This window comes from Cryptomeria japonica, chromosome 10 (assembly GCF_030272615.1).
Source record: "Cryptomeria japonica chromosome 10, Sugi_1.0, whole genome shotgun sequence".
Taxonomy (NCBI): Eukaryota; Viridiplantae; Streptophyta; class Pinopsida; order Cupressales; family Cupressaceae; genus Cryptomeria; species Cryptomeria japonica.
Genome location: NC_081414.1, coordinates 452,479,503 through 452,507,068, shown reverse-complemented (window position 1 = coordinate 452,507,068; position 27,566 = coordinate 452,479,503).

Below are 27,566 nucleotides of genomic sequence, written 5' to 3'. Positions count from 1 at the left end.
TCATGCATTTGAATCAACACTTTCTTGGCCTGGAATTCATCCAAACATGTTAACAATGCTCCATCTCTATTTCTCCAAAAAAGGTCACCCTGAATGAGAACATATTTTTGTGACTTAAGCTTTAATGTCCTTTTCTGATTATGGGTCATCCCCTCTGAAAATGTAGCATCTCTCAATAAATGTACTACTTCTGAATACCAGGGTTGCTTTTCAATGCTGGTAATTACAATGTTTTCAACTTCAACATTGTTTATTTCAACATCAAGAAGATTGGATTCAGCCATAAGCTTGGCTAGGCCTGAGCCTCTCACCAATTTGGTGATCTTTATTTCCAAATAAAATTCTTGGATTCTGTTAATCCATCTGCACCTTTTGCCTAGGACTTTAGATTGGGATAAAATGTCCTTGACTGCAGCATGTGGAACTTAAGCAACTACTTGTGCATTTACAAGATATGGCCTAAAAGCCTTGACAATTTTAACCAAAGCATATGCCTGTTTTCCATGATCTCATACCTTAATTTTTCTGCTTGTAAAGACTTGCTATAGAAAGCCATGGGATGTTCAAATCCCTCATTATCCTTTTGCAACAACACTGCAGCTATTGTGTGATATGAAGCAAAAGAAAACAAAGAGAAAGGCTTACTATAATCTGGGGATTTCAACACAAGTGCTTCCTGAATAGCTCTTTTAATCTCAGCAAAAGCTTTTGAAGCTTCTTGATCCCAACAAAAATTTTTATCCTTCTTGAGTAGTCTAACAATGGGCTTTACCACCTCTGCAAAGTTTGCAATGAATCTTCTAACAAAATTAACTTTGCCTAAAAAAGATTGAATACCTTTAACACTCTTTGGTTCAAGCACATTGTTTATTGCTTCAATTCTTTCAGGTCTATTCTTACCCCTTCCTTGGAGACAATATGCCCAAGCAAATTCCCTTCAGTAACAGCAAAATGACATTTCTTGGGGTTTAATGACACACCAAATTCCAAAGCCTTACTGAACACTTGTTCCAAATGTCCAGAGTGGTCATCAACCTTCTTGGAGAAACATGTTAAATCATCTTGGTATACAACCATGATGATGTTGATAAATTCTTTGAAGGCTACATCCATTGCTCTCTGAAATGTAGCTCCAGCATTTTTTAATCCAAATGGCATCCTGACATAAACATATGTCCCCCAAGGGGTGGTGAAAGTGGTTTTGAATTGCTCAGATTCCTTCACTAGCACCTAGTTATACCCTAAGAAACCGTCCATCATTGACAAAAGATCACAGCCAGTTACTCTTTGCAGCATGGCTTCCATATTGGGAGAAGAATAATTATCCTTCAGGGAAGCAACATTTAAATTTCTAAAATCAACACACAATCTTATGTCCCCATTTTTCTTTCTAACTGGGACCAAATTGGAGACCCATAAAGAATGTCTTATAGGTTTAATAATCCCCCCTTCTCTTAGCTTATTCAATTCTTGTTGCATCTTGGTTTCTAGCAGGGGATTAATAGGTCTCTGCTTTTGTTTGAAAGGCTTAGCATCTAGAAGTAAAGGAACTTCATGCTAGAAAAGGTCTTGTCTATACGCCTTTAGGTCTTCATAGGACCAAGCAAACACATGCTTATATCTCTTCAATAAATTAATGAGATTAGTTCTGACGTGAGGAGGCAAGTTTTTTCCAATGTATACCAACTTGGGGGATAATTCAATCCCCAAGTTTACTTCCTCCAATTCTTCTAATTTGGTATTAGATTGTTGGTGCAGGTGACAGTCAGTATAGCTAAACATGCCCTCAAGCTCTACCAACCCTTTTGGTATCTCATTTGTTTCCAACTGAACCAGGTCATTGCCGAATACCGTCTCTCTGTTGTCAATCACCTCTACTAATGCATTGCAATCAATTTTATGTCCATCATAATCATCAATGCATTGTATGAACCTAAGAATATCTTCATCATCGGCAAAAACTTGCCAATTATACACATTATCAGGGATGGCAGACCTAGATTTTATTTCCACGGTGGATATGTCGGTTAGTGTTGCATCATTATTTTTCAATGCAACATTGGCCAAAAAGTTTGCCATGATATTCTTTGATCTCTCTATCCAATTAATAGAAAAAGCACTAAAATGCTCAATGGCATCCCAAACTGCATGCTTATATCTTTTCAATCTATCATTTTTTGATGCATATTTGGATCTTACCTAAGAGACAACCAATTTTGAATCTCCTAAAACTTTCAATAGTTGTATCCCATGCCTCTTTGCAACTTCAAGCCCCAATAACAGAGCTTCATATTCTGCAGTGTTATTTGTGCACTGAAAGGCTAGTAGAAAAGAATATTTAAAAGTTATACCCGATGGGGATACAAAAAGAACTCCTACCCCAGACCCTTCTTTGGAGCAAGCTCCATCAAAATATATTTTCCATAGACCATGTTGTTGTGATTCCAATTCAATCACAATGGAGTCAGTATTCTTTAACTGAGGTAAAATTGGTTGCACTCTAAAGTTGTCAATATCCACATCAATCATATATTTGAGCATGCTAGGATCTACATTTTCAATTACCCTAGGAGCACGTGGTTCTCTGTACAACTTGACTTGATTCCCATTGATTGGTATAGTAGAATAAGATAGATCCAATTGGACATTTCCACCTACTGCTGTTGCCCACTGCCTGGATAATAACATGCCATAATGAGGCTTAGTGTCAGTGACAATAACATCCATCTTATAGGTCACTTCAGGGAATGTTGCTATCTTTACTTCAACATCTTTCATTGTACCTATCACAGGTACTTCTCTATTATCCATAGCATAGCATTTCCCATAAACTGTAGTCACTAATAATCCTAATTCTTTCATAACAACATAAGGCATTACATTAGCAGCTGCACCTGAATCTGTCATACAATTCTTTATCAACCGGTTATTTACTAACAAAGTGACATAAAAAGGATCTACTTGTGAAGGCTCTTGAGTAATAGTTGTTCCAACATAAACCTTTGGGATTTGGAACTCCTGATCCTTTCCATTTTTAACTAGACCGGTGGGTAGGACTGTGTTACTGTCAAATATATTAGAAAATAAAGACAAGGCAGCTTCTCTATGTTCTTTTATTTTCAGTAACTCTATTAATGGGACAGTAACTTTTATTTGTGTAAGAGCCTGAGCCATGTCAAATGTGGAATTGCTGCTCAACTCAGCATTAGCTTTAACTTTTTCTGCCTTAGGCTGACTCGCCTTCTTTGTTGTGGTAGCTCCTTGTGTATCGTTTGTATTTTTATCATCCGTACTCTTGGGTACATCTTTAATCTGATCTTTCTTTTCTTGACCCATCTGGGGGGGAGTAGCACCACTTGTTGCCTTTTTCTGAAAAACCTCTTTTATAAACATAGAACCAAGTTCACCTTGATCACTATCCTTTTTGGTGCTCCTCAGGTTATAATTATGCTTTGCCTTAGCTATAGCAGCCTTGGTGATATTTTTCACTTCTTCCTCACTAAGCCTTCTAGGATGAACTTCTTCATCTTCAATGGTTACCACATTCAAAGTAGGATGCCAATCAAGTGTTAGTTGTTCTTGAAAGGACCTTTTACTATCCAACACATCACTAAATTCACTTTGTATAGATTCCTCATCACTTTCTACAATTGTTTCAAACATATTAATATCAGGCTCGGCCTCTTGTCTCATGGACTCTTCTAGGGCTTGAGCTACTACACACTGATGAGGAGAATGTGGACCATCACAAGCAATATGACATTCCGATATGCTAATGGAGATAAAATGAGAAGAGAATAAATTTGATTTCACATCCAATGTGAAGAGCTTGTCAGATGAAGAATTAGAGTCATGGGGTACTCCTCAAAGCATGAAAAAGGTATCCCAAATGTGAGAGCCAAGATGTTTGAGAAAGATGTTCGAGATTGAAAGAGTGGGTGATTCCAATGCTATCAAGAGGTCGAGTAGATTAAATAGAGTCAATAGAGACCAAAAATGAATCTCCAAAAGAAAGATAAGCAAGTTGGGAGAAAAACTGACATCGGTGGCTATGACAAAAGGTGTTACAAACTTCTCTAGTCACAGGCATAATTCTTCAATGGCCACCTTCAGACTACAAAATCATGAGACACTAGCATGGTGCATGGACATCTCCACAACATGTAGGTGTCCATGAGTCCAACAATAAACAAAGTTAGGAAAAGGACAAAAGGGAGGATGATGGGGCAACCCAAGTGGACAAAAGGACAAGGAGGTAAATGAATTCTCCAATTAGCTCAAAGCAGAGGTTCTTATGTAACATGGAATTGCACAATGTGCAATTTCCAATCTTACACAACCCCCTATTGTTTTCACAAAGTGACATGAACTAGATGAAGAGTCTTTAGAAAAAGATATTTCAAATTGGTTTTACAAAGATGAACAGGAAAAACCACAAGTCAAGTTACTTATACAACAACATGAAAAGGGATTTACTATCATGTAGAAGAAGGGCTATGATGGACATGGTGGCCTTAGAGAACATAAACAAGGGGTTATAGAACCAATTCTACCTAAGGAAAAACCTAAGAATCGAAGGATAGGGTATGATCCATTGGGCATGGATACTTCAAGTACTAATTTTCCTATTGATAAAGATGCTTGTGCTTCTAATGATGATGAGACATTTGATGAGAGTTATATCAAAACAAACCCCAATGAATACGAATGGTATACACCTAGAACTTCCAATAGTTATGGCCTAATCAAAACCTTTAGAGACCCTGATAATTCGCTTCCCCAAAATGACATTTATGGCTGAGCCTAGATCAAGACCTTTAGGGATCCACATGACCCTTCCATTTATACCATAAATGCCTTCCCCATTACCTATAAAAATTATGATGATAAGATATCATTAGCATACCTAGACCTTATTGATTTGGATGAATGAGATCCAATGAGCTTGGATATATTTTAAATCAATGAAGCTATCATTGAGTTTATGGAAATTTGAGAGGGTATAGCTTTAGGTGATCATAAATCTATATTCATCCTTAATCTCAATTGTACAACTTATTTTGGGGAGTCTACTCCTTCTAGTCACAAAAATAAAAATGAAATTTTTTGGTCTTTAGGTGAAAAGTGAAAGGCACCTTTTGACTTCCAAAAGTTAAAAACAAAGTATGTATCCAATAGTGAAAACTACTCTAAGGTCCCAAAGGATGGAAGATGGCAGCCTCTCCTGATAAATCAAGAAAGATCTCCCCTTTTATTAGAGTAGTCACAAGAAGTTAATTTTGGTAATAGTGAAAATCAAAAGATGGTCTACTTTGCAGCATCACTCACACCAACAAATAAGGACGATTTCACCAATTTCTTCATAGAAAGGCAAATCAATTTTTCATAGTCATACGCTGATATGTCTAGACTAGACCATAAACTAGTCCTTCACCATTTACCTATTTATCAAGGGGCGAAACCAATAAAGAGAGAATTGAGAAAAATGAGCCCACAAATAGCATTATTGGTCAAAGTTGAGCTGAAAAAATTATTAGATGTGGGTTTCATCTGTTGGTGGATTTTTATGCTGGATACAAAACCACAGCAACCAGTACTCCTGCAGCCAACTTTCAAGAGAAGCCAACTCCAATTAAAAGATAAATCAGTTGGACTGGACCAACTAACATAGAATCCTAACGATCCTCCTATTTTTTAGGTTCTGGTAGACCTAGGGGGGAACACCCTTTGATGCATAAAATACAACTAGTTACGGACATATGGTAGCATCAACAATAAGAAGAGAAATCTCATTCCACAAGCTCAACAAGTTAGAAAATACTACAAGTTGGCTATATTTGTACAGGAAATAGATGAATAATAGCTTGAAATGAGTAGGACACAACCCCCAAACATGAAGGGAAATATATTTCTTTAAATTTATATGACTCTGAAAAGATCCCCAAATTCTTCAAAGACCTGCCCTGTTCATTGGGTACGAAGTCACACACAAAACTGCAAATGCAAATCTCAACTGCAAATCTATTTTCATCATAAAATATTCCTGCATCAATACCTTATACCAATCCATTACTCAACTCATTCACAAAATCATCAAATCTTGAATATATATTCCATTATTTATGATAGATTACAGAATTTAAACTCTTCACTGAAGAATGCCTACAAACAATCACAACAATCTCCTTGAGATGACAAATTCTAGTCTCCCCCCTACGTGGCATTTGAGAAGACATTAGAAAAGACTTTATAAACTTTCAAGCAAATGCAAATTCCAGGCATAAGGCCTTTATCCCGCATTGGTTGTGAGGAGGGAATATTTTGTATTTAAATACAAAGCCACACACATATCTAGTGTCTAAAGCTTAAAGGCTTTTGGCAAGTGGAATTTCAATGCCCAGTGGACCCCACGCATGCGCATGCATCTCGAGGAACCCAAATTTTGCAACAAAATGGAGATTAAAGGTCAAGTAGGTTGAAGATGATCCAACGGTGGTCGTTGATCCGCTATGGGAAATTGTTGGCCAGTTACCCATCGCAACTTAGTGACAAGGCGGGCCCAGGTCCAGTGGTGGGTTTAGCTCAAGGTGAGGTGGCAGTCATGTGGTAGGTTAGGTGGCGCCCAGGTGGAATCTGAGCGAACCAGAGGCTGACACGTGGTGGATCAAAATGGGTTAAAAATCAAAATTAAATGTATAGTTCCAACTATAGTGAAAAGTGCAAAGATTTAAATGACCGGTCTACATTTCGAGATTAATGTTGGAGGAGTATTTTTTACCCAAAGTTATATGTCGTTGGAAAGCTCTCAGAGTGAGGAGTTTGTTTCTACAATTAGTTTCAACACATGTCAAAGATTTTGAGATCAGTTTCCATGGGGAATGATGCAAAGAATATTTTCAGTTGGGGAAAGAGGACACTTGACAATTTGTGATGCAAATCTGATCTTTTTCCCTCCTCTTTATATTCTCGGTTCTTCTCATTTGGAAGGGTTCTAGAATTTTTGTGAGAGGGGTCCAAAATTATGTGTTTCCGATTCTGAGTTTTCTTCTAAATTTGTATAGTGTAATATCTTCTTTCAAATAATGGAGTATAATTCTTGCTATAGGTGTTTCTAGTTGCAGGTTTCTATGTATGTAAGGCATACATAAATTCATCACAGAATTGTCTCTGAGATATATTTTCATTTTATTAAAATCAGATTATAAAGGAGGATCAATTTTGTCATTAGCAGTTGTGTCTGTGAGTGTAATGTTTGTTTGTAGGTATTCTTCAAGGAAGAATTTAAACTCTATAAGCAAACATTAATAAAATGGGGTTCATATTTTGCATCTGATATTTCTATGAATGAGCTGAGTAATACATTTATGTAAGGCATTAATGCAGGAATATTCAATGATGAAGATGGATTTGCAGTAGAAGTTTTCATTTACAGTTTGATGTATGACTCCATGCCCTTGGATAAGGCACTGGTCTTGCAGATTATGGGGATTCTTAAAGATTTAAAAAATCAAATATCCATTTACTTTTATGTTTGCAGTTATAGTTGGTTCCACCTATCTCATGCTCCAATTTAGTTGAGATGTCAATGTAGATCTAGCCCATCTGCAATAACCTCCTTGTTGTTGAGCCTTTTGAGATTTATCTTCTTTTTTTGATGATGTCTTATGTGTAATGGGTCTGATTCAATGCATCAAAGGTACACCCACCTAGGTTTTGCAGAGCCTGAAAGTAGAAGGATTTAGATCCTTGTCATGTTGTCCAAGTCCTGAAGTATTTCATAGATTGAAATTGGCTATTTCATAGATAAATTGCAGGTGAGCTTGGGTTACTCATTTTTTAGAACAACAAAAATGGTGACTCTGTTGGGGACAATGATGTAGAAATTTTGTCAAGTCAAACCCATGAGTCTGGTCAAAATTCATTTGGGAAGAGTTTTAGAAGTTTAATAAAATCTGAGAATGATTTTCAGATTTGAAAATGTGTATCTTGGAAATTTTGTTGCAGTGAAATTTAAAAATAAAAATATTATGTGTTTCTACTGTGTGGTATGACCCAGAAATCTGAAAGTGTTTCATAGTGAAGATCAGTGGTTTAAATTTTATTCCTCCTCTGGGAGGTGGCGACTCTATAAAAACAAACCCAAGATGTGGAGGTCCCCTTCATATCTTCGGTCAGGAGTAAAGTGAACAGCAGCTGCAATATCCAAGTATTTGCCAGAATTGGTATTAAAGATTGTAAGAAATTGTGTTCCTTACCAAGTGAGTTTCAGCACTAAGAAGGAAAAATAATAAGTTAGGTTGCATGCTCTTGTCAACTTAAAAGCATGGGTGAAGTATTTTGAATAATAGGGAAGGTAGACTCTAGCTGCAATAATTCTTATTGGTTGAAAATAGTGAATGTATTCAAGCAAGCTTGCAACTAGTAATGGATTGTTGTAGAAATTTCTCTATTAAAGGTTATGTGCCATTCTGTTTTGATGGCATACCCGGTTTCCCGAATCAAATTCCAAGTGACATTAGGAAGCACTTACCATTGTTTAATGGGGACCAATTACAATTAGCAAAAATGCATGTGCAAAACTTTGTTGATTTAATGAATGACTATGATATCTATCATGAGGACATATCCATAAAGTTATTTGTGCAGAGCTTGAAAGGGGATGCCAGGATTTGGTTCTCATTTTTGCAGGAAGCTTCTATTCCCTCATGGGAAGAATTAGTTGCATATTTTCTTGAGCAATTTGCTGAGAGAATAAACTTTAATGATATGTTGAGGAAGTTGATGGAGATTAGAGTTGAGGAAGGTGAATTAGTGCCAACCTTCAATGTCAGATTTTCCAAAGCTCTGGCTGAGATCCAGTGATCACTTTAAGAAACCCCCCCTCAAAAAACTGTATAAAATCTTGGTGAATATTTCATTTTTTCTAAAAATAATAATAATGTTTATTGGCGAATCTTTCCTTTTTATAAAAAAATATAATAATTTTATTGGCAAATTTGTTTATATCAATTTTTTTTGGTAGAAAATATTGGCAAATCTTGGAAAATAATCATTGTATGCACTAATTACTATTGCATTTCCTTTCATTTATTTATAAAAAAGTAAAGGCATGAAGGTTGAAATCATTAATGAGTTTCAGGGTTAGACTATACTTTATTTTGTTTCTACCATTAACTTAAAATAATCTAATAGCCCTCTTTCTATTTTGTGAGATAAAATTTACAAACAATTTGTAATACTCATGGGGCCAAAATTGCTTTTAGAACATTGGTTTTCATTGAAGTCAACAATTCAAAAGCAATTTCGAACCCCACGAGCATTACAACTTGTAGGTACATTTTACCTCATGGAATACAATGAAGGTCATTAGATTATATTTTAAATCAATGGTGGAAACAAAAGATTGTTGATATAAACCTAAAGTAACTAATAATTATGATATATTATTGGTGAATTAATTTGGATTTCTACAATAAATTATTAAATGTTGGCGAATCTAATCCAATCATGTATCAAATATTGTGGTGAATCTTTAAGTTCAAAAAATTAATAAAATAAATTCTTTGGCGATTTAAATAACATTAAAATAAAAATTTGTAAAAATTTGACGATTGGGGTCACCTTAAAAGTTGAAATTATTAGCCAAATTTGATTCCCAAATTTCAAAAAATAGCCAATTGGCAAATATTAGCCACTAAATTTTTCACTGCTGAGATCCCACAAGGGTATAGATTAAATGACGAAGTGTCTTTAGTGATTTATTTGGATGCCTTTGGAAGTAAGATGAGTTACATGTTGAGGGATAAAGAGCCAAAGACATTACATCAGGCTTTTATGACAGCCATGGACATAGAGAAAAACTTAAAATATGGTATTCCTAAAGGACTTTTATCTGTCAGTGTCCGTTGTCATAGTGTTTGTAATGTTGCAATTAAGTGTGAAGCGAGAAGTAATGTTCAGAGCTCTAGTATTCATACTTGTGCTGACAACGCCAATAATTTAATTCCAAATGAAAATCAAAGTTGTTTGGTGCAAACAATGGTTGATCCTCATATAGATATTGATAATGCCAATTGTGTTGAAGATGAAGTGAGAGTATTTTCATATTTCACTTCTTATAATCATGTTGATGATCTTTCTAATATGAAAGTTGTGCACAAAATTAATTCAAAAAATTTTAATAGTACACATGATTGCAATGAAAATACAGAGCACATTGATAAACACATTTTTAAAGAATGTCACATTGAACAGCAAAGTGTAATGCAATTGCAGAAGATTGCAGAACTTAGAAAAGCTCTTGAAGTTATGGAAAAGAAAGTTCAAATGTTGGAGAGCCTTAGAGTTATGAATGAATACCTTCTGCAATGTGGTGAAGAGGATTTTTTAGAAAAGGATTGTGAATTGAATGCTTATACACTTGATGAACAACATGTTGATCTAACAAATAGTTTTATGACAGAAAATTTAATTGAACATGCTAAAAATTCATCAGATAAAGTAAATAGCAATGATATTCATTTTTATTCTTTGGCTGATGATGAGTGTTCTATTGGTAAAGAAGATCAATTGTGGCAAGATAAGTATGACCATTTTGATTCTCAGAATGATAGTCATAGGATGAACTTTTGTGGTTGTGAAACATGGAATACTGAAGATAGTTCCAGCCCAATTTCAATTTCTTCTTTGTCTGATGAAGATGATTATGATGAAGGATGGATGGTATCTTTAGTAAAATTTATAATATTTTATTTGATGTCGATATAGATATGGATCAACCACTTCATTGTCACAATGTTCATAAGGGAATTCTTCATTTGGTTTCTAACCCTTTGTATGAAGAAATAATTGACCAACCAGATGTTGTAAATGATGAACCAGTTCATGATGTTGATACCGTTCCATGCAGCAGTGACATGTGTTAGGATGAAGTTTTTTGTAATGGGTTGATTACTAGTGTGTTTGAACCCCATCTTGAAGTTTTTCATGTGAAGATGAGTGAATGTTCAAATCTTATTTTAGATTATATGCTTGAGCCAGAGGTATGTCCAATTTTTCAGGAGTGGGATATTAAAGATGGTGATTTATTGCATTTAGTAGATGATGAAAAGAATGGATATGTTTCAGTAGTTGATCATGAAAGTATGGTTCAAAATTATGTTCATGATGAGTATGCATGTAATGCTAATTGGAAAAGCATGTTGAAAGATGTGTGTCATAATAGAAACACTTCTCTGATGATCAGTTTTTGCCTCAGATTGTTTACATTATTAAGTGATGAGAATCGGATTTTTGATAAGGGAAAGAGTTGGTATCAACTTTGGTGGCTACGAGCCATATATAAATAAATCGTATATTTGTACAATTGCTTTGCTTCAGTTATGTGGTTTGTTTGGAATAAGGTACCCTATTGTTTGGGTAGAATAAGGAACCCCTATTTTGGGGAGTGAAGCTTATTGAAGAATTTAAAAGAGGAGAAGTGATCTGTTTTTTGGGTGGTCTACTCTACCACAGATTCTGAATTCTTGTGTTGATCTTGCAATCAACCATCCCCAGTCAGAGCCACTGTTGGGACTCATAAATATTTGAGGAATTTGAGAGGCCCAATTGAAAATTTTGCATATGCACTTTCAAATGACTACCTAATGAATCAACCTGAGTGGCCTACTTTGAGGGCATGTAAAATGGAGCCAGTTGATTATCAAGAGGTAAAGCTTCGAAAACTTGTTGTACACCTTTCATTTAGCCTGTGTAGTGTTCTACAACATTCAAATTCAGTTTAGATCATTTTGTCAAGTACCTATTTCAAGGGGTGGACTGAAAGTTGTTATATGCACAAATTCAGATTTTACTAAGTGGCCTACTTTGAGGCTTTGCATTTTATGACCACTAGAACGTCATGTTGAATTTCAAAGTTAATTGAATTGTATGCATATATGTGAGTCCACATGCCAAATTTCAAGTCCCTATGAATCCATTTGCTCAATTTGGCAAGCTCAATCCATTTGCAATTTGTATTGTTTGCATAAGTCCCTGTTTTAACAGCTAGTTATAGCACCACTTTGCATATGTGTAATAAATACCCTGATGAGTGTCAAATCAAAATATTTACTCTAGGGTACTGCTATTATGAAATACAAGCTATGCTTCCAGTTTGAAGCCCTTACCAATCCATTTGATCAGTTTTCTAAAGCCATTTCTTTTGCAAATTTTGAAAATCTGCAAGTTATGTTCTTTTCAGAAAGGCTAAATGGTCAATTTCGAGCATTAAAATCTTTGACCCAGTTGAGTGTCATGAATAAATTCTTGTTTCCCTATGTTGTGGACATATAAGACAACTTCCATCTGCATTTTGGAGCCCCGGTCAATCCATTTGACCTATTTGCAAAGTCGAGTTTGAAAGCAATTTCTTCAGTTTCTTTGTGTGTGAGTTCAAAAATTGCCATTTAATCAACTTTGTGCATTAATATCCCATCGCCCAGGATTCGTCATGAGAAATGGTTTTGCAGGATTAAAGTTAACATATCAGAGTACACACCTATCAGTTTGTGAAGTCCAAGAAGGTGTTCTGACCAGGTTTTGAAATGCCTCTTTGAGTTTAAATGTAAAAATGTGACACATTTGTCTGACAGTTGCAGATTGAGTTCCAGTGATCAGAAAATTGTTTCGATCAATTCCAGAGGTATAAGAAGGGTGTCCTGAGGCATTTCAAAGGTCAGTTGGATTGAAATGAAAAAAAAAATTAGTCGGGCCCATTTTGGGGCCCGATTTGGCTCATGCCCGTGTATTAATTTTATGGCAAAATGGTCTTAATTCATAGTAATGCATATCAGTACTGGCTTGACCCACATTTACAATTTGGTTTATTGAGAGATGATTTCGTTTCATTCTTGTGACTAGATAAAGAACAGAGGAATATTTCTTTGCCAGTGGGAAAGTGGGAAGCAACTTCATTTGACTTGTTATATATGGACCAATGGACATATATCTGAAATGTTGCTAAGCAAGTCATTTTTAGAGTGAAGATTTGAAATTCTTGATACATGTCATCAAGTGCAAAAAGTGAAAAGAATGTTGATAAGGCTTTGGAAATTTTCAAGCAAATGCTATCGCCAAAACCCCTATCAACATCCTCCCTACGTAGAGTGGGCATTTATAAATTTCCAAACAAATGCAATGGTGGGCGTTAAACCAAATTCTCGACGCGTGGTATGGGGAAAGGATATTAATTTTTATACAAATTCAATTGCCAGGTTTAAATCCAACATCCTCCCTGCCTTGGTTTTTCGCGTGGCAGAATAAGGCATAGAAAACTTAAGCAAATGCATATTGGCAGCCATAGAGTCTCCTCCTCATCGATACCTTTTTAGCATCTTCCCTTGCAGATGAGACAGACGTGGAGAAGGGTTTTGGAAAACTTCAGGAAAATTCAATTGACATGAGTAAAGCTTACCTCTCCAATGCAACCCTTGCTACCATCCTCCCCCTGCATTGGGTGAAGAGGGTTTTAAAAAAACTTCCAAACAAATGCAATTAGCATGTGTTAAACTAGCTCCTCCTTGTCGTGGCAGTTGGGAAAGACTTTAGAAATATTCAAACCAATGCACATGGTAGGCGTAAACCCAATTCCATGGCCATTGGCGGCATCTTCCCTTGTTGTGCGTGAAGTGGAGTGTGACATGGATGTTTCAAAAATTTGCCAAATGCAATTGGCAGGCTCAAAGCCAACCTCCCCCCTGCGTGGCGTTTGAGAAGACATTAGAAAATACTTTATAAACTTTCAAGCAAATGCAAATTCCAGGCATAAGGCCTTTATCCCACATTGGTTGTGGGGAGGGAATATTTTGTATTTAAATACAAAGCCACACACATATCTAGTGTCTAAAGCTTAAAGGCTTTTGGCAAGAGGAAGTTCAACGCCCAGTGGACCCCACGCACGTGCACACATCTCGAGGCACCCAAATTTTGCAACAAAATGGAGATTAAAGCTCAAGTAGGTTGAAGATGATCGATCTAACGGTGGTCACTGATCCACAATGGGAAATTGCAGGCCAGTTACCCATCATGACTTAGCAACAAGGCAGGCCTAGGTCCAGTGGTGGGTTTATCTCAAGGTGAGGTGGTGGTCAGGTGGCAAGTTAGGTGGCACCCAGGTGGATTCTAAGCAAACCAGAGGCTGACATGTGGCAGATCAGAATGGGTTAAAAATCAAAATTAAATGTATAGTTCTAACTATAGTGAAAAGTGCAAAGATTTAAATCACTGGTCTGCATTTCGAGATTAATGCTGGAGGAGTATTTTTTACCCAAAGCTATATGTCGTTGGAAAGCTCTCGGAGCGAGGAGTTTGTTTCTACAATTAGTTCAACACATGTCAAAGATTTTGAGAGCAGTTTCCACGGGGAATGATGAAAAGAATATTTTCAGTTAGGGAAAGAGGACACTTGGCAATTTGTGATGCAAATCTGATCTTTTTCCCTCCTCTTTATATTCTCAGTTCTTCTCATTTGGAAGGGTTCCATAATTTTTGTGAGAGGGCTCAAGAATTCTGTGTTTCCGGTTCTGAGTTTTCTTCTAAATTTGTATAGTGTAATATCTTCATTCAAATAATGGAGTATAATTCTTGTTGTAGGTGTTTCTAGTTGCAAGTTTCTATGTATGTATGGCATGCATAAATTCATCACAGAATTGTCTCTAAGATGTATTTTCATTTTATTCAAATTAGATTCTCAAGGAGGATCAAGTTTGTCATTAGTAGTTGTGTCTGTGAGTGTAATGCTTGTTTGTAGGTATTCTTCAAGGAAGAATTTAAACTCTATAAGCAAACATTAATAAAATGGGGTTCATATTTTGGATCTGATATTTTTGTGAATAAGCTGAGTAATGCATTTATGTAAGGCATTAATGCAAGAATATTCAATGATGAAGATGGATTTGCAGTAGAAGTTTTCATTTACAGTTTGATGTATGACTATAAGGCACTAGTCTTGCAGATTCTGGGGGTTCTTAGAGATTTAAAAAATCAAATATCCATTTACTTTTATGTTTGCAGTTGTAGTTGGTTCCACCTATCTCATGCTCGAATTTAGTTGAGATGTCAATGTAGATCTAGCCCATCTGTAGTAACCTCCTTGTTGTTGAGCCTTTTGAGATTTATCTGCCTTTGTCGATGTTGTCTTGTGTGTAATGGGTCTGATTCAATGCATCAAAGGTACACCCACCTAGGTTTTGCAGAGCCTGAAGAGTAGAAGGATTTAGATCCTTGTCATGTTGTCCAAGTCCTAAAGTATTTCATAGATTAAAATTGGTTATTTCATAGATAAATTGCAGGTGAGCTTGGGTTACTCATTTTTTAGAGCATCATCTATCCAATTGACTACACATAATGGATATCTAATTTTCTCCCATTAGGGCATTAGGATCTACTCATATTTCTAGGATTTAAACAAGGAATATCCAAAGGATGTTTTCTCCTTACCAAATATAGACATTATTGTTGACCACACGATACGATACGAGATGTTATTTCTTATGGATAGGTTCTCTAGTTATAATCAGATAAAAATAGCACCCAAGGATCAACACAAAACTACTTTTAAATATCCTTGGGGAACCTATTGTTGAAACATCATGCCATTTGATCTCAAAAATGTGGAAGTAACTTATCTAAGAGAAATGACCACCATCTTCCATGACATGATGCACACTCTAATAGAGGATTATGTAGAAAACCTACTCACCAAATCAATCTCTAGAGATAGACATTTAGATGTCTTAGTAATAATTTTTGACAAACTAGAATAGTATGAGGTTAGAATCAATCCCAAGAAATGTATCTTTGGGGTGACTTTTGAGAATCTCCTAGGATTCATTATTTCTCACTAAGGAATTAAGGTAGATCTCACCAAGGTCAAAGCAATCATGGATATGCCTTCACCTTCTAATATCAGTCAATTGCAGATTCTCAAAGGAAAGTTACAATTCATTCACAAATTTACTGCCTATCTAGCAAATAAGTGTCATCCCTTCCAACATCTTCTTCACAAGGGCATCCCTTTTAAATGGACTAATCAATGCCAACAACCTATTTAATTGCCCAAATATTATATACTATCTCCACTAATCCTCATGCCTCCCTTTGAAGGAAAACTTTTAATATTGTACACCTTAACTACCGCATCATCCTTAGGATCTCTCCTCATTCAACACAATGAAGGAAAGGAGAGATCAATCTATTACATTAGAAAGACACTTGTATGTTATAATGTGAATTTTTTTGTTTTGTTTTTTTGTTGTGCCAGTGGTATCTTTGTGACCCAATCTAGTGCCCAACCCGCCTTACCATGGACTTACTAATTGCCAAGTTGGGGTTTAGGAAGGGGCGAGTTGAGGCGAGACTAGTTCACTTGGGATGTACCAAGCCTCCTGCAAGCTAGGTGTATCGGATGAGTCCGAGCCTCGGAGTTGAACCCGAGACCAATGGGGAGAAAACCCACAGCCCAAGATAACTTTGCTACCCATGCGAGTTGTTATATGGTGAATCATACTCCTAAAGAGTGAGAATTTTTAGTAGTCATCTTTGCTTCTCAGAAACTAAGTCATTACATGTTAAATTACAATATAGTGCTCATAGAAAAGATTGACCCCCTAAAATATCTCCTAAACAAAGCAACTCTTTTAGGGAGATTAGCTAAATGGGTGACAATTCTTAGTGACTTCGATATAGATTATGTTGACATGAAAGACATAAAAAATAAGCCATAGAAGATCAACTAGTGGATGCTCCAATTCCAAGAGATCAACTAGCAGGCACTCCAATTCTAATAGATCACCCTATTCTATTAGACTTCCTAGACAAAGCAGTTTTTATAGTAGCTACATCCAATCAATGGAAGTTATACTTTGATGGATCTCATACCCAACATGGAATAGGAGTAGGGATTCTTTTTATCACAATACAAGGGGATGTTATTTCAAAGTCTTACAGATTAAATTTTGCATGCAGATAAATCTGGTTTAGTTAGCTCCGCTAGGGTTTGAGGTTGTGTATTATGCCTTGCTTGTTTCAAACCGCATTTACTGCAGGATTTTTGTGTTTATTATGGCTCTGTCCAACTTTAGCCCGACAATTGATGTTGGTGTTGGATTTGTTGCAATGGACCATCATGGCACCCCCAAACAAATGCCCTCACAAGTTTGTACTGAAATTGTTTCATGAGATATGTCCTCACCTGATGTTGTACTTCTTGTTCAAGATTTTGATAATGCCTTTGATTGGCTTGAAAAATAAACTTTGATAGGATATTTTGTGGGTAGGATCCCTCCTGAAAGCATGCTTCATGATTGGGTCGCCAAAGCCTGGTCTCCTCATGGAGTTCGGCTCGATGGCATCCAAAGTCTCATGAAAGGTTTTTTTTTGTTCTGCTTTTCAAACCTTCCCATGTAGAGGCTATTCTCTTCCATGGGCCTTGGATTGTTAGGTCTTCCCTCCTAGTTTTTCAACAATGGTCCCGCGACTTTTTTGTCTCAGATGACAAAAAGTTGTCAGTTCTAGTCTGGGTTGAGTTCCCTGGTCTTCCTTAGCCTTGTTGGCCTTTCATGCAAACCATTGCTCAGTCTGTTGGCAAAATTGTTTGCCTTAAGCCAGATCATTTTTTAATGCTTGTCCTCAAAAGAGGGTGTCTGTTGAGGTCAACCTTTCTCGTGACCTGAAAGAAACAGTTGATATCCAAGTGGGAGGCAACACCTTCACCCAGAAGTTGCTTTATTTGAACCTACCCAAAACTTGTTATCAGTGCCAGTCGGTGGACCACAAGATCAGGGATTGTCCCTTGGCTACTCCGAAAATAAAACCCCCTATTAAGGAGTTTGGCTCTCGACCTGTGGAGGGAGATAAGAAGGATGAACGGACCACTGTTGTTCATAAAGGTAAAAACTTTGCGGGTTCGGCCCAAAAGACCCCTATTGGTTCCATTTCTCAACCAACGGTGGATCCTCCTTCGCAGTCTCCATCTTCCCAAGCTATTTCTACTTCAGTTTCAAACCCTGACTAGCAGGGGAAGGCCTCTTCTAAGGGTGTTGCTCACCCTCCTTGGGTGCGCACTCCTCAAGCTGTGTCTGCAATTTCTGCTCCACACTCTCTACGCCGCTTTTACAACCCTTATGGGCATGCTGAGATAATAGATGGTGGTTCAGAAAAATGATGAGTTATCTCCAGTGGAGACCTAGACATTTTGTACAATAGCTTCTCCTCTCTTGGGGACGAGGAAGATATGCTAGTTTTTTCATGAATTACATCTCATGGAGTGTTCTAGGTCTCACTGACCTCTCTAGAAAATATTATGTTTGAAATGTTCGTCAACATTTTGTAGGCCTGGATGTTCTTTGCCTCCATGAAGTTAAAATTGCAGATTTCATGCTCAATACTGCATGCAGTGTTATTTGGCCAGATAGCCTTGTTTTTGCCTCCCAGAATGAAGTTGGTCGAGGTGGAGTTGTTACTCTCATTTCACCTTGATGGTGCTCTGCAATCATCTCTCATGGCTTTGATCCCATGCAGTGCGTCATCTAGTTTTAGTTGTCACTTGATAATCATTCCATTGGGATTGTTAATGTTTATGCACCCAATGATTTGGTTGATAGATCATACCTCTGGCAATGGATTGCGGACAATCTGCCACCTACCACTTGGGTCATGTGTGGGGACTTCAATATGGTTGAGGTGGCATCCGATAAGGATGGATTTTTGACTTTCTGCTGGACAGCTTGTGAGCGGGAAGCTTGGTACTATATGCGCAATAAATTGGGTCTTTTCGACCCTAACACCAACCGTCGCCGCCCTAGTGGGGTCTGACACACTTGGTCTAATTTCAGAGCTGACTCTAACAGAAATATTAAAAGGCTTGATCGTGTTATGATATTTATGCAATCTTTTTTCTCCTTTTCTGAAGATCATGATCTACCTGTCACTCCTCTTGTTGATATGACGATGTCCGACCACTTCCCCATAAAGTTTAGCATTGAATGGCAGACAGCTAGGCAGCATCCTTCCAAAATGCAATTCTACCTCAACACGTCTCTCCTGCATCATCAAGCCACGATGGTCCACATTCAAAGGGTTTGAAATTTAGAGCCAAGGCCCCATCATCACACTAGTTGGATTGTGTGGTGGCATGACGCATCACCCGTTGTGTGAGGTTTCTACATATTTATGGTAGACAACTCACCATTTACCATAGGCGGTCATATTATGTGACCACCAAAGCTCTCTGTGGTGCCACAGAAGCTCTGGCCTTGAATCCTTTTGATTCTACCCTACAACTCCATTTAGCCCAGCTCTGCCATCAGAAACAAGTTGCTAATAGCCACTCAGTCAGAGGAGCTCAAATCAAAGCCAGGTTACACTGGCTCAAGTTGGGCGATAGGGCCTCTAAGGAATTCTTCCTGGCTCTATGTTCCCGTCATACCTCTATAGGGATCAAGAAAATCAAAGAGGGGCAGGCTCTTCTGACTGAATTGCCAGAAATATTGCAAGCCTTTGTCCATCATTATGAGGGTGTTCATAGCACAAGGAGACTCTTCCGCCAAAACCTTAGCTTTGCAAGACTTCTTAGTCATTGTTCCCAAATGGCTTATCGATTCTCAGCAAGCCTTTTGTGATCTCTTATTGACCATTGATGACCTCAAGGAAGCCGCTTATTCTATGGCAAATGACAAAGCCCCAGGCTGTGATGGCTTTCCCAATGAATTTTACAAAGATTTTTGACCTTGTATTGGTCCTGACCTCCATAAGGCTTATCTGGAAGCCTTTCATTCCCAATCCTTGGGAAAAATGATTAACCAAGGCAACATCAAATTTATTCCTAAGGTTGGGGATCCTGAGGACATTTGTAATTGGTAGCCTATTACCTTGCTCAATGTCTCTTACAAGATCATTGCCAAAGCTTTGGCTCTCAAGATTTTCCATCTCCTACCTCTTATTGTTCATCCAGAACAGACTGGTTTCATTAAATCCAAGTTTATTCTGGACAATATTATTGCAATTTGGGAAGGGATGGACTGGGCCAAACGCTCTCAATAGTGGGCAATCTTTCTTAAGATTGACTTTGCAAAAGCGTATGATCACATTGAGTGGCCCTTTATTTTGGCTATACTCAAAGTTGTTAGCTTTGGTACGTGATTCACCCAGTCTATCCAGATGTTATTCAGAGATTCCTTGGCTTGCATCACCATTAATGGTCGAAAGTCTGAGGCTTTTGTCCTTTTTAGATCCATTCGCCAGGGATGTCCTTTGGCTCCTTCTTTATATGTTCTTGCAGCGAAAGGGTTTGGTTACTTACTTGCTAATGCTATATCTATTGGGTGTGTCTATGGTATCTCCCTGCCTGAGTCACCTTCTCAACTTGTCAATGGTCACTTTGCGGATGATTCCTTTCTCACTCTCATTAAGGATGAAGATAATGTGCACGTCGCTCTTCAGTGTTTGAACACTTTTTGCTTGGCTTTGGGTTCAGCCATTCAATAGCATAAGACGCAATGTTATAGGCAGTCTTTTTTTCCCGCTCCACCTTGGATCCTCTAGTATGACTGGAAATGGCTTCAACATGGCAAAAATTTTCATTTTCTGGGCATTCTTTTTGCCTTCCAAGCTTCACCTTCGGATATCTAGAATGCGGTTTTAGCCTACTGGATCATCAAGCCTCCCTCTTTGGCTAGTAAATTCCAAGTTTGCTACAAAGTGTTGGCTGCCACCCATGTCTACTACTCCTCATGTTGGGCTCCTTCTAAGGCCTCTTACATAAAGTTGGAAAGACTCCTGCAAGCCTTTCTTTGGGCCTTTGGGTCTCACCATCATGGTTTTCATAGGGTTGCTTGGGAATATTGTTGCCTTCCCAAGGAATCTAGAGGGCTCGGCCTTATTTCTACCCAGAACCAAGGGCTCACCTTATGTGCTAAATGGATTATCAGAGCCTTATCTAGCGGGAAGGCCTAGAAAATTCTTCTTCAGCATTGCATTTCTTTAGTATTTCCTACCAAAAGGCCATCTTGGAAGGGGATTGTCTTGCAAACCCTGCTCACTATGAAAGACCATGTTCAAATCCAAGGTACTTTTGTGGTGAAAAGTATCTGGCGTGCTTGGGAAGCTATCAAGCCTTGGCTCTAATGGGTCGGTTTTGGGATGGGTTATCCATAAATCAACAAAACCTCTAGTGCTCTCCTCTTTTTTAGGTGCAAGGGCTGGCCAAAATCTAGGGTGTTAGTGCTCTGCGTTTTCACAAATGCAACATTAGAAAACCTAAGGATCTATTTTCTAGAACTTCTATGAGCCTACGGTCATGGGAAGACCTCCAAATCTAGTTTCGCTTGTCTCGACTAGATCAATGGACTTATGACCTTCTGGACTCAGCCTTTCCCTCAAATTTACTCCATAAGCTCAGCATTTGGTCTGTCAAACCTTGGTGGAAAGACTAGAAATGGTATCCTTGGAATCCTTTCACCAACTACAAACCCAAAATGGGTTATCTCTGGTTGGTTCCTCATTTGCCTGTGGTCCATATTCTCAATTAGCAGTGGCACTTGCAATCTTCTCAAACTTCCTGGAGATTCAGGTTTCTTGTTGTCTGGTCCGCCACCACTAAAACCAAGATTGCATACTTTTCTTAGTGTGTACTCTTCCAAGGGTTGCCTTTGGGTTCCAAACTTAAGCATTTGGGGGTTCCTGATCCCCGATGCCCTTTTTGTGGTCACCCAGAAACTTTTATGCACATTTTTTGGTTCTGTAAAAGGGATCAACAGTACTGGAGCTAGATTCATGAGTTCTTTCGGCCTTTTCAGCCTAAGCCATTTTCCTGGCATATGGCTCTTCAAGGTGATTCACCTAGAATCCCCTTTAAATTTTCCCAGATATGGCATGCTTTCAGAATGGAGATCTTGTTCACTCTATGGAAGGATAGGAATGCAATTATTTTTTCTCATAGGTGTTTGGATATAAATTTATCACTTTATGCTAAAGCTTGCATTTGTAACAATGTATTAATGCAGATTCAGGTTCAAGATGACAAGGTGGCATTGGAGGTGGGCCACCTCCAGGAACTTCTCCAGCACTGGGGCAATGCTCCTTGTGCTGTTGCCAGAGTGTCATCGGATTTTGTCTTTTTCGACCGTACTCTGCCACGTGGCCCCTGTCGCAGTCGCAGCTCCTCTACCCACCGCTTTAAAAACCTGCAGTCCCAACCTCCCCGCCGCCCCTTGGGTGGGAGATATGATGTGTAGCAACATCGCTCAGCTTCTTCATCGTAGCGTGGCTCTACCTCAGGGTGGCCTTCTGTTGCTCCTGTGACTTTTTCTCCTCCCGCTGGTGATGGTTCTAGGTGGCCTTCTGCCTCCACTTCCAAATTTCCTCGCCTGGCCCTAGTGATCTCGCCTCCCAAGTAGGAGGAAGGAGATATTTATAAAGATCCTGAAGATGGGTGGTCCATGTTGGACCTGACTCCTAGCTTCGCTGATGTATGGGGCAAGAAAGATGATCATGATCCTCTTCCCTCAAATACCACTGCTTTGGCTGCTTGAAGAAGTTTTTTGATGAATAGCTTTTTTTTTTGTTTCCAATCGCTAGCCATTTGACTCTTGTGGGGTGATCTTGTATCCCCAACCCTTTTTTGTGAATATGCACTTTAATATTTATAATTAATTTAGAGAAGGCCTATTCATCAAAAATTTTGTATGCACAAAAAATATTGTGGAGTATGAAGCTCTCATCACCTATCTTAGAAGAGTATTACAATAAAAAATCAAGGATATTCATGTCTACAGTGATTCACAACTGATTGTGAGATAGGTCAATGATGACTACATGGCCAAAAATAAAAAAATCATGTCTTACAAACGTATGGTGGATGATTTCAAAAATTATTTTGACCACATTGTTTTTTAAAAGATCCCAAGGATACAAAATAAAGGAGCTTATGCATGTCTCAAATAATATTTTTGATTAACATGTTGAATAATGTAACACACTATGAGTTCTTGGTGTAATAGTTAATGGTTCTTGCCTTTGATTTTTTCCAAACTAAGTTCATGTGCAAGATTGTTGGTCCTGACTCCCTTTAGTACAAAGAAATATATGCCTACCTCCACAACCAATACATTACTCCCAACTTTTCTAGAAACCAATGAAAGACCTTCATTAAAAAATCTTCCTAACATGTTATCATAGCAGATACCAATAGAGTCTAGATGGAACCTTCCTTAGATTTATTGATTCAAAAGGAAGCACAAATAAATTTGCATGAAGTGCATGACAATATATGTGGACCCCATTTCAAAGGTCCTTCTCTAGCTAAAAAGCTTATCCAAACAAGATACTATTGTCCCACCATGGAGAGAGACCCATACAATTTTTTTTACAAGTTTCACCAATTTCAAATACACAAAGATCTCATTCATGTGCTAGATCAAGAACTGCAACCCATAACATCTCCATAGCCTTTCTCTCAAAAGGGACTTGACCTCATTGGAAATATTAACTCTACCTTCACTAATGGCCACAAATTAATCCTAATTATCATTGAGTATTTTATAAAATGGATTGAAGTCATTCCCCTGGCTTATGTAACTAGTAAACAAATCATCAAGTTCCTCCTTAATTACATCATATGTTTGTATGGAGTCTAATTGTCCATTGCCATAGATAATGGTTGACCTTTCAAGAATCAACATGTCTATGAAATTTTTGATAATTTTCATATCCAAAATTGTTTTGCAACCCCATAATACCCATAGAGTAATGACCAAGTCAAGGCAACAAACAAAACAATTTTGAAAATCCTGAAGAAAAAGCATCAATGATGTTGGCCAAGATTGGCACCTTCAATTAAATCTTGTCTTATGGGCTTATAGAACTAGTATTTGTACCCCTACCAATTCCACTCCATTTTTCCTTGTCTATGGGTTAAATATTATAGTTCTAATTGCGGACAAGTTACCATCCCAAAGAATATCTTTTCAAAATCTAATTTCAAATGAAGAGTATCAAGTATCCAAGCTGCATGAGCTAAAGCTATTGGATGAAAAATGTCAAAATGCATTAAACCACTTGCAAGCCTACCAAAATGTTCTCCATTGTAGCTACAACAAAAAGATCAAAATCTACTACTTTGAGATAGTTGACTTGGTCCTTAAAGAAAATCAGAAGAACTTGACAGAAAGAGAAAAGTTGGGTAAATTTGAACCTAATAGGTTGGGCACTTATATCAAAACTACAACATATGGATCTAGTGCATATTAGTTGGCTACTCTGGATGGTAAATTGTAACCAAATCTTATCAACAACATACACCTTTGCAAATTATATACATAATGTTAAGGGAATCCCTTGAAAAATACAAAAAAAATCAAAATTAATTTTTTTTTAAAGGAAAAAAATAAAAAAAATTGTCACCTTGATGAAAACCCAATAAATAGGCATCTTGTGTGATACAAAAATAATCAAAATAAAAATCATAGAAAAACAAACAAAAAGTAAAGAGAAATAATTTTCCCTCTAGTGAAAATTTGGTAAACACGCACTTTGGGTAAGTACCATGGTGAAAACCTAGCAAATAGACACCATGTGTAGTAGGTTACTGCTCTACAAACTACTATTATTCCATCTAGGCATTCGATAATAATAAACACCTATCTTTTCATCGAACATTGTTATCCATTTCTCTTCCATAATAACACTCATTGACACACTTGTCATAGCCTGAGACTTGTCAGTCTTTAGCGTCACAATTCCATCTACATAATAAGTCAATCCATAGTATCAATTTCACAATAAATGGTCCTAGGCCTGACTAAGAGAAAATCATGGATCATTATTTATTTATTTTAAATTCAATAACATCAAAAAATGTTGTAAGAATATCTAAAAACATCAAAAAAAAATTAAAAATCTAACATTAAAAAATGTCCTTAAAAAATAAATATATACAGAAAACATTAAAAAATGACCTAAATAAAATGCCAAAAAACATCAAATAATGCTAGAAAAACCTAAAAATTATAAAATAAATAATAAGAAAAGAAAAAACAATCCATCATTCACAATTCATAATAAATTATCCTTTGCAAGATAGACATTTGAATAGACACAAATATGAAAACATGCAAAATGTTGAGCTTAACAAATCACATAACAACAAACAAACCCATCAAACTAGTTAGCAATCAAATCGATCACATTGTCTAAAGAAGCAAACAAATCCTTATCAACTATTTTTTTTCTTACACAAAGTATTGTACACTTGAAAATAGATAGATCTATGTTATACGAGGTATTTCATTTCTTGAACCAAACATCGTTAGCATAACATAAACAAACAACACTAACAAAAGATCAGTATGGTTGTTGACTCGTTTGGTCAAGTGAGTCTTATATTTCATTGATTTATCTTAGATCATGTTCCTATGCTACTTGAGGATATCCACAAACGATTAGAGTAATGAAGATGGTTTGTGATCTTATTTTTTGTTTTTTGTTTGTGGGATGTTTTCATGAAGTTCTAGGGCAAGAGTGTTTTAGGTGTCTATGTTGGCACGTTCATTCTACAAAGATCTTATGCAAACCTAAGGTCATGGATCAATATGCTTTTGAATGCCACACACACCTCAACCTTTAACACACAATTCCTAGAATGGATGGAAACATTCCTTGTCTACAATATGCTTGTTAATGCAAAGGGAAAGCATCCACACCTTGGTTTTCTATGCCTTAGTGCAAACACCTCCATTTCTCACGTAATAAGGCTATATGATGATAATATTATACACTAGCGAAAGAATAAGTATAAACTTAAGACTAAGCTATCAACTATTCAATTCAAAATCTGATATCGATCAATCAATTCTTTTAACCATTAACTATTCTTCACTTCTTATTAATTCATTCCTCTAGCTAACATTTCTTCTATTGATCACTGCAATCAATTTCATTTAAGTACTTTGATACACAAAAATTAAAATGTATCTTTCATTCACAAACATATTAGAGCACAAGCATATCATAATCATATCATATCATGACATTGCATTTTATAAGACAATCATACATGCATTTGAAAAATAAAAAATATAGGACATGTCATTAGGCATACATAAACATAAATCATGATAATACATAGATGTATTAGATTTCCATGCATGAACATTAGTATTCATGTTATAAGCATCCGTCAAATAATAGCAGCCATTTAATTAAGCATCGTAGAATCATCGCATCATGTGCATCTCATACAAAATCAACATCATAGAACATCATATACACATCATAGAATATCCATCATATTGAAAGACAACATGCATGAAGAACCATAAACATATCATATAGTCGTCATCAAAAATGCATATCATATATATTTCAAAAAATGGTGTTGGAGTACAAAATCATAATGTATGTCAAAAGTGGAGCTCGTAGGCTCAATAAAAAATAAGTGTCTATACAAAATGTCAACTAGTGCTCCCACGACTCTCTAAATCAGCAGGTCTGACATGACTACTAGTGGAAGTACCTGTGTCACCCTATTGTGTAGAAGGTAGCTTAGGTGCCCTTGATGGACCCAAAACTCCCCCAATGTTACCTGTCCTCTTAGACTATGATCGACTCTATGATCGAGTAATTTTATTCTTGGGTCCCCTCTAATACAATGGCACAACACCCTCATAAAGGTCTCATCAATATCTAATCTCCTTCCCAACGTATAATATCATGAAATTCATTTCTTGAACATAAAAATCCTATATAGATGCAATGAACCTCAAAGAGGCCTCATCTTCCTTCCACACTCTAATTACTGATGTGTCTTGCATTGTTTCCAAGGTATCACTCTCAACCTCCAATGCAATCACACATGTTTGTAGCTCTACAATCTAAGCTCTCTATGTCCTGATCAGGACCCTAGAAACTCCAGCATCTCAGATGTCCTCAACATACTTCCTAATGGATACATCCTAAATTGACTGATCATCATCAAATCTATCCTCCTTAGAGCTAGAGTGCTTTGAGCTACTAATATCACAACTCTCCTCCTCTAATCCCCAGTCCTCAAAGATGTCCTCCTCTCCCATAGGAACATCCTCAACTAAAAGAATATTAGGGAGACCAAGAACAAGGATATCACCTCGCCCTCACCCTCCATCTCCACCATCCCCTCCATCTCCACTACTTCCATCTCCACCCCTAACATCTAAGTCATTTCATCTCCATCTACCTTTACCTACCTCTACCTCTACCCCTATCACTGAGCCTCCTTTTTCTCATCCTCATACCCACTATGATCAAAAGAGGGATAGTTATATTTGTCAATATCGTAGGTTTGTGTGTTTCAAACCATACATCATAACGAGGAGTAGTCTCTACATCATCCACATCAGCACCCACACTCCACTACATAGGCCCCATGTTGTCAAACTATGCATATGCCACCCTAGGGCTAATAGTGGGACCCCAATCACCTACCTCTTGGGATGACTAGGCAAAATAAGTTGTAGTCACTATAATATCTTGTTGCTCCCCAAACTGACAAAGAA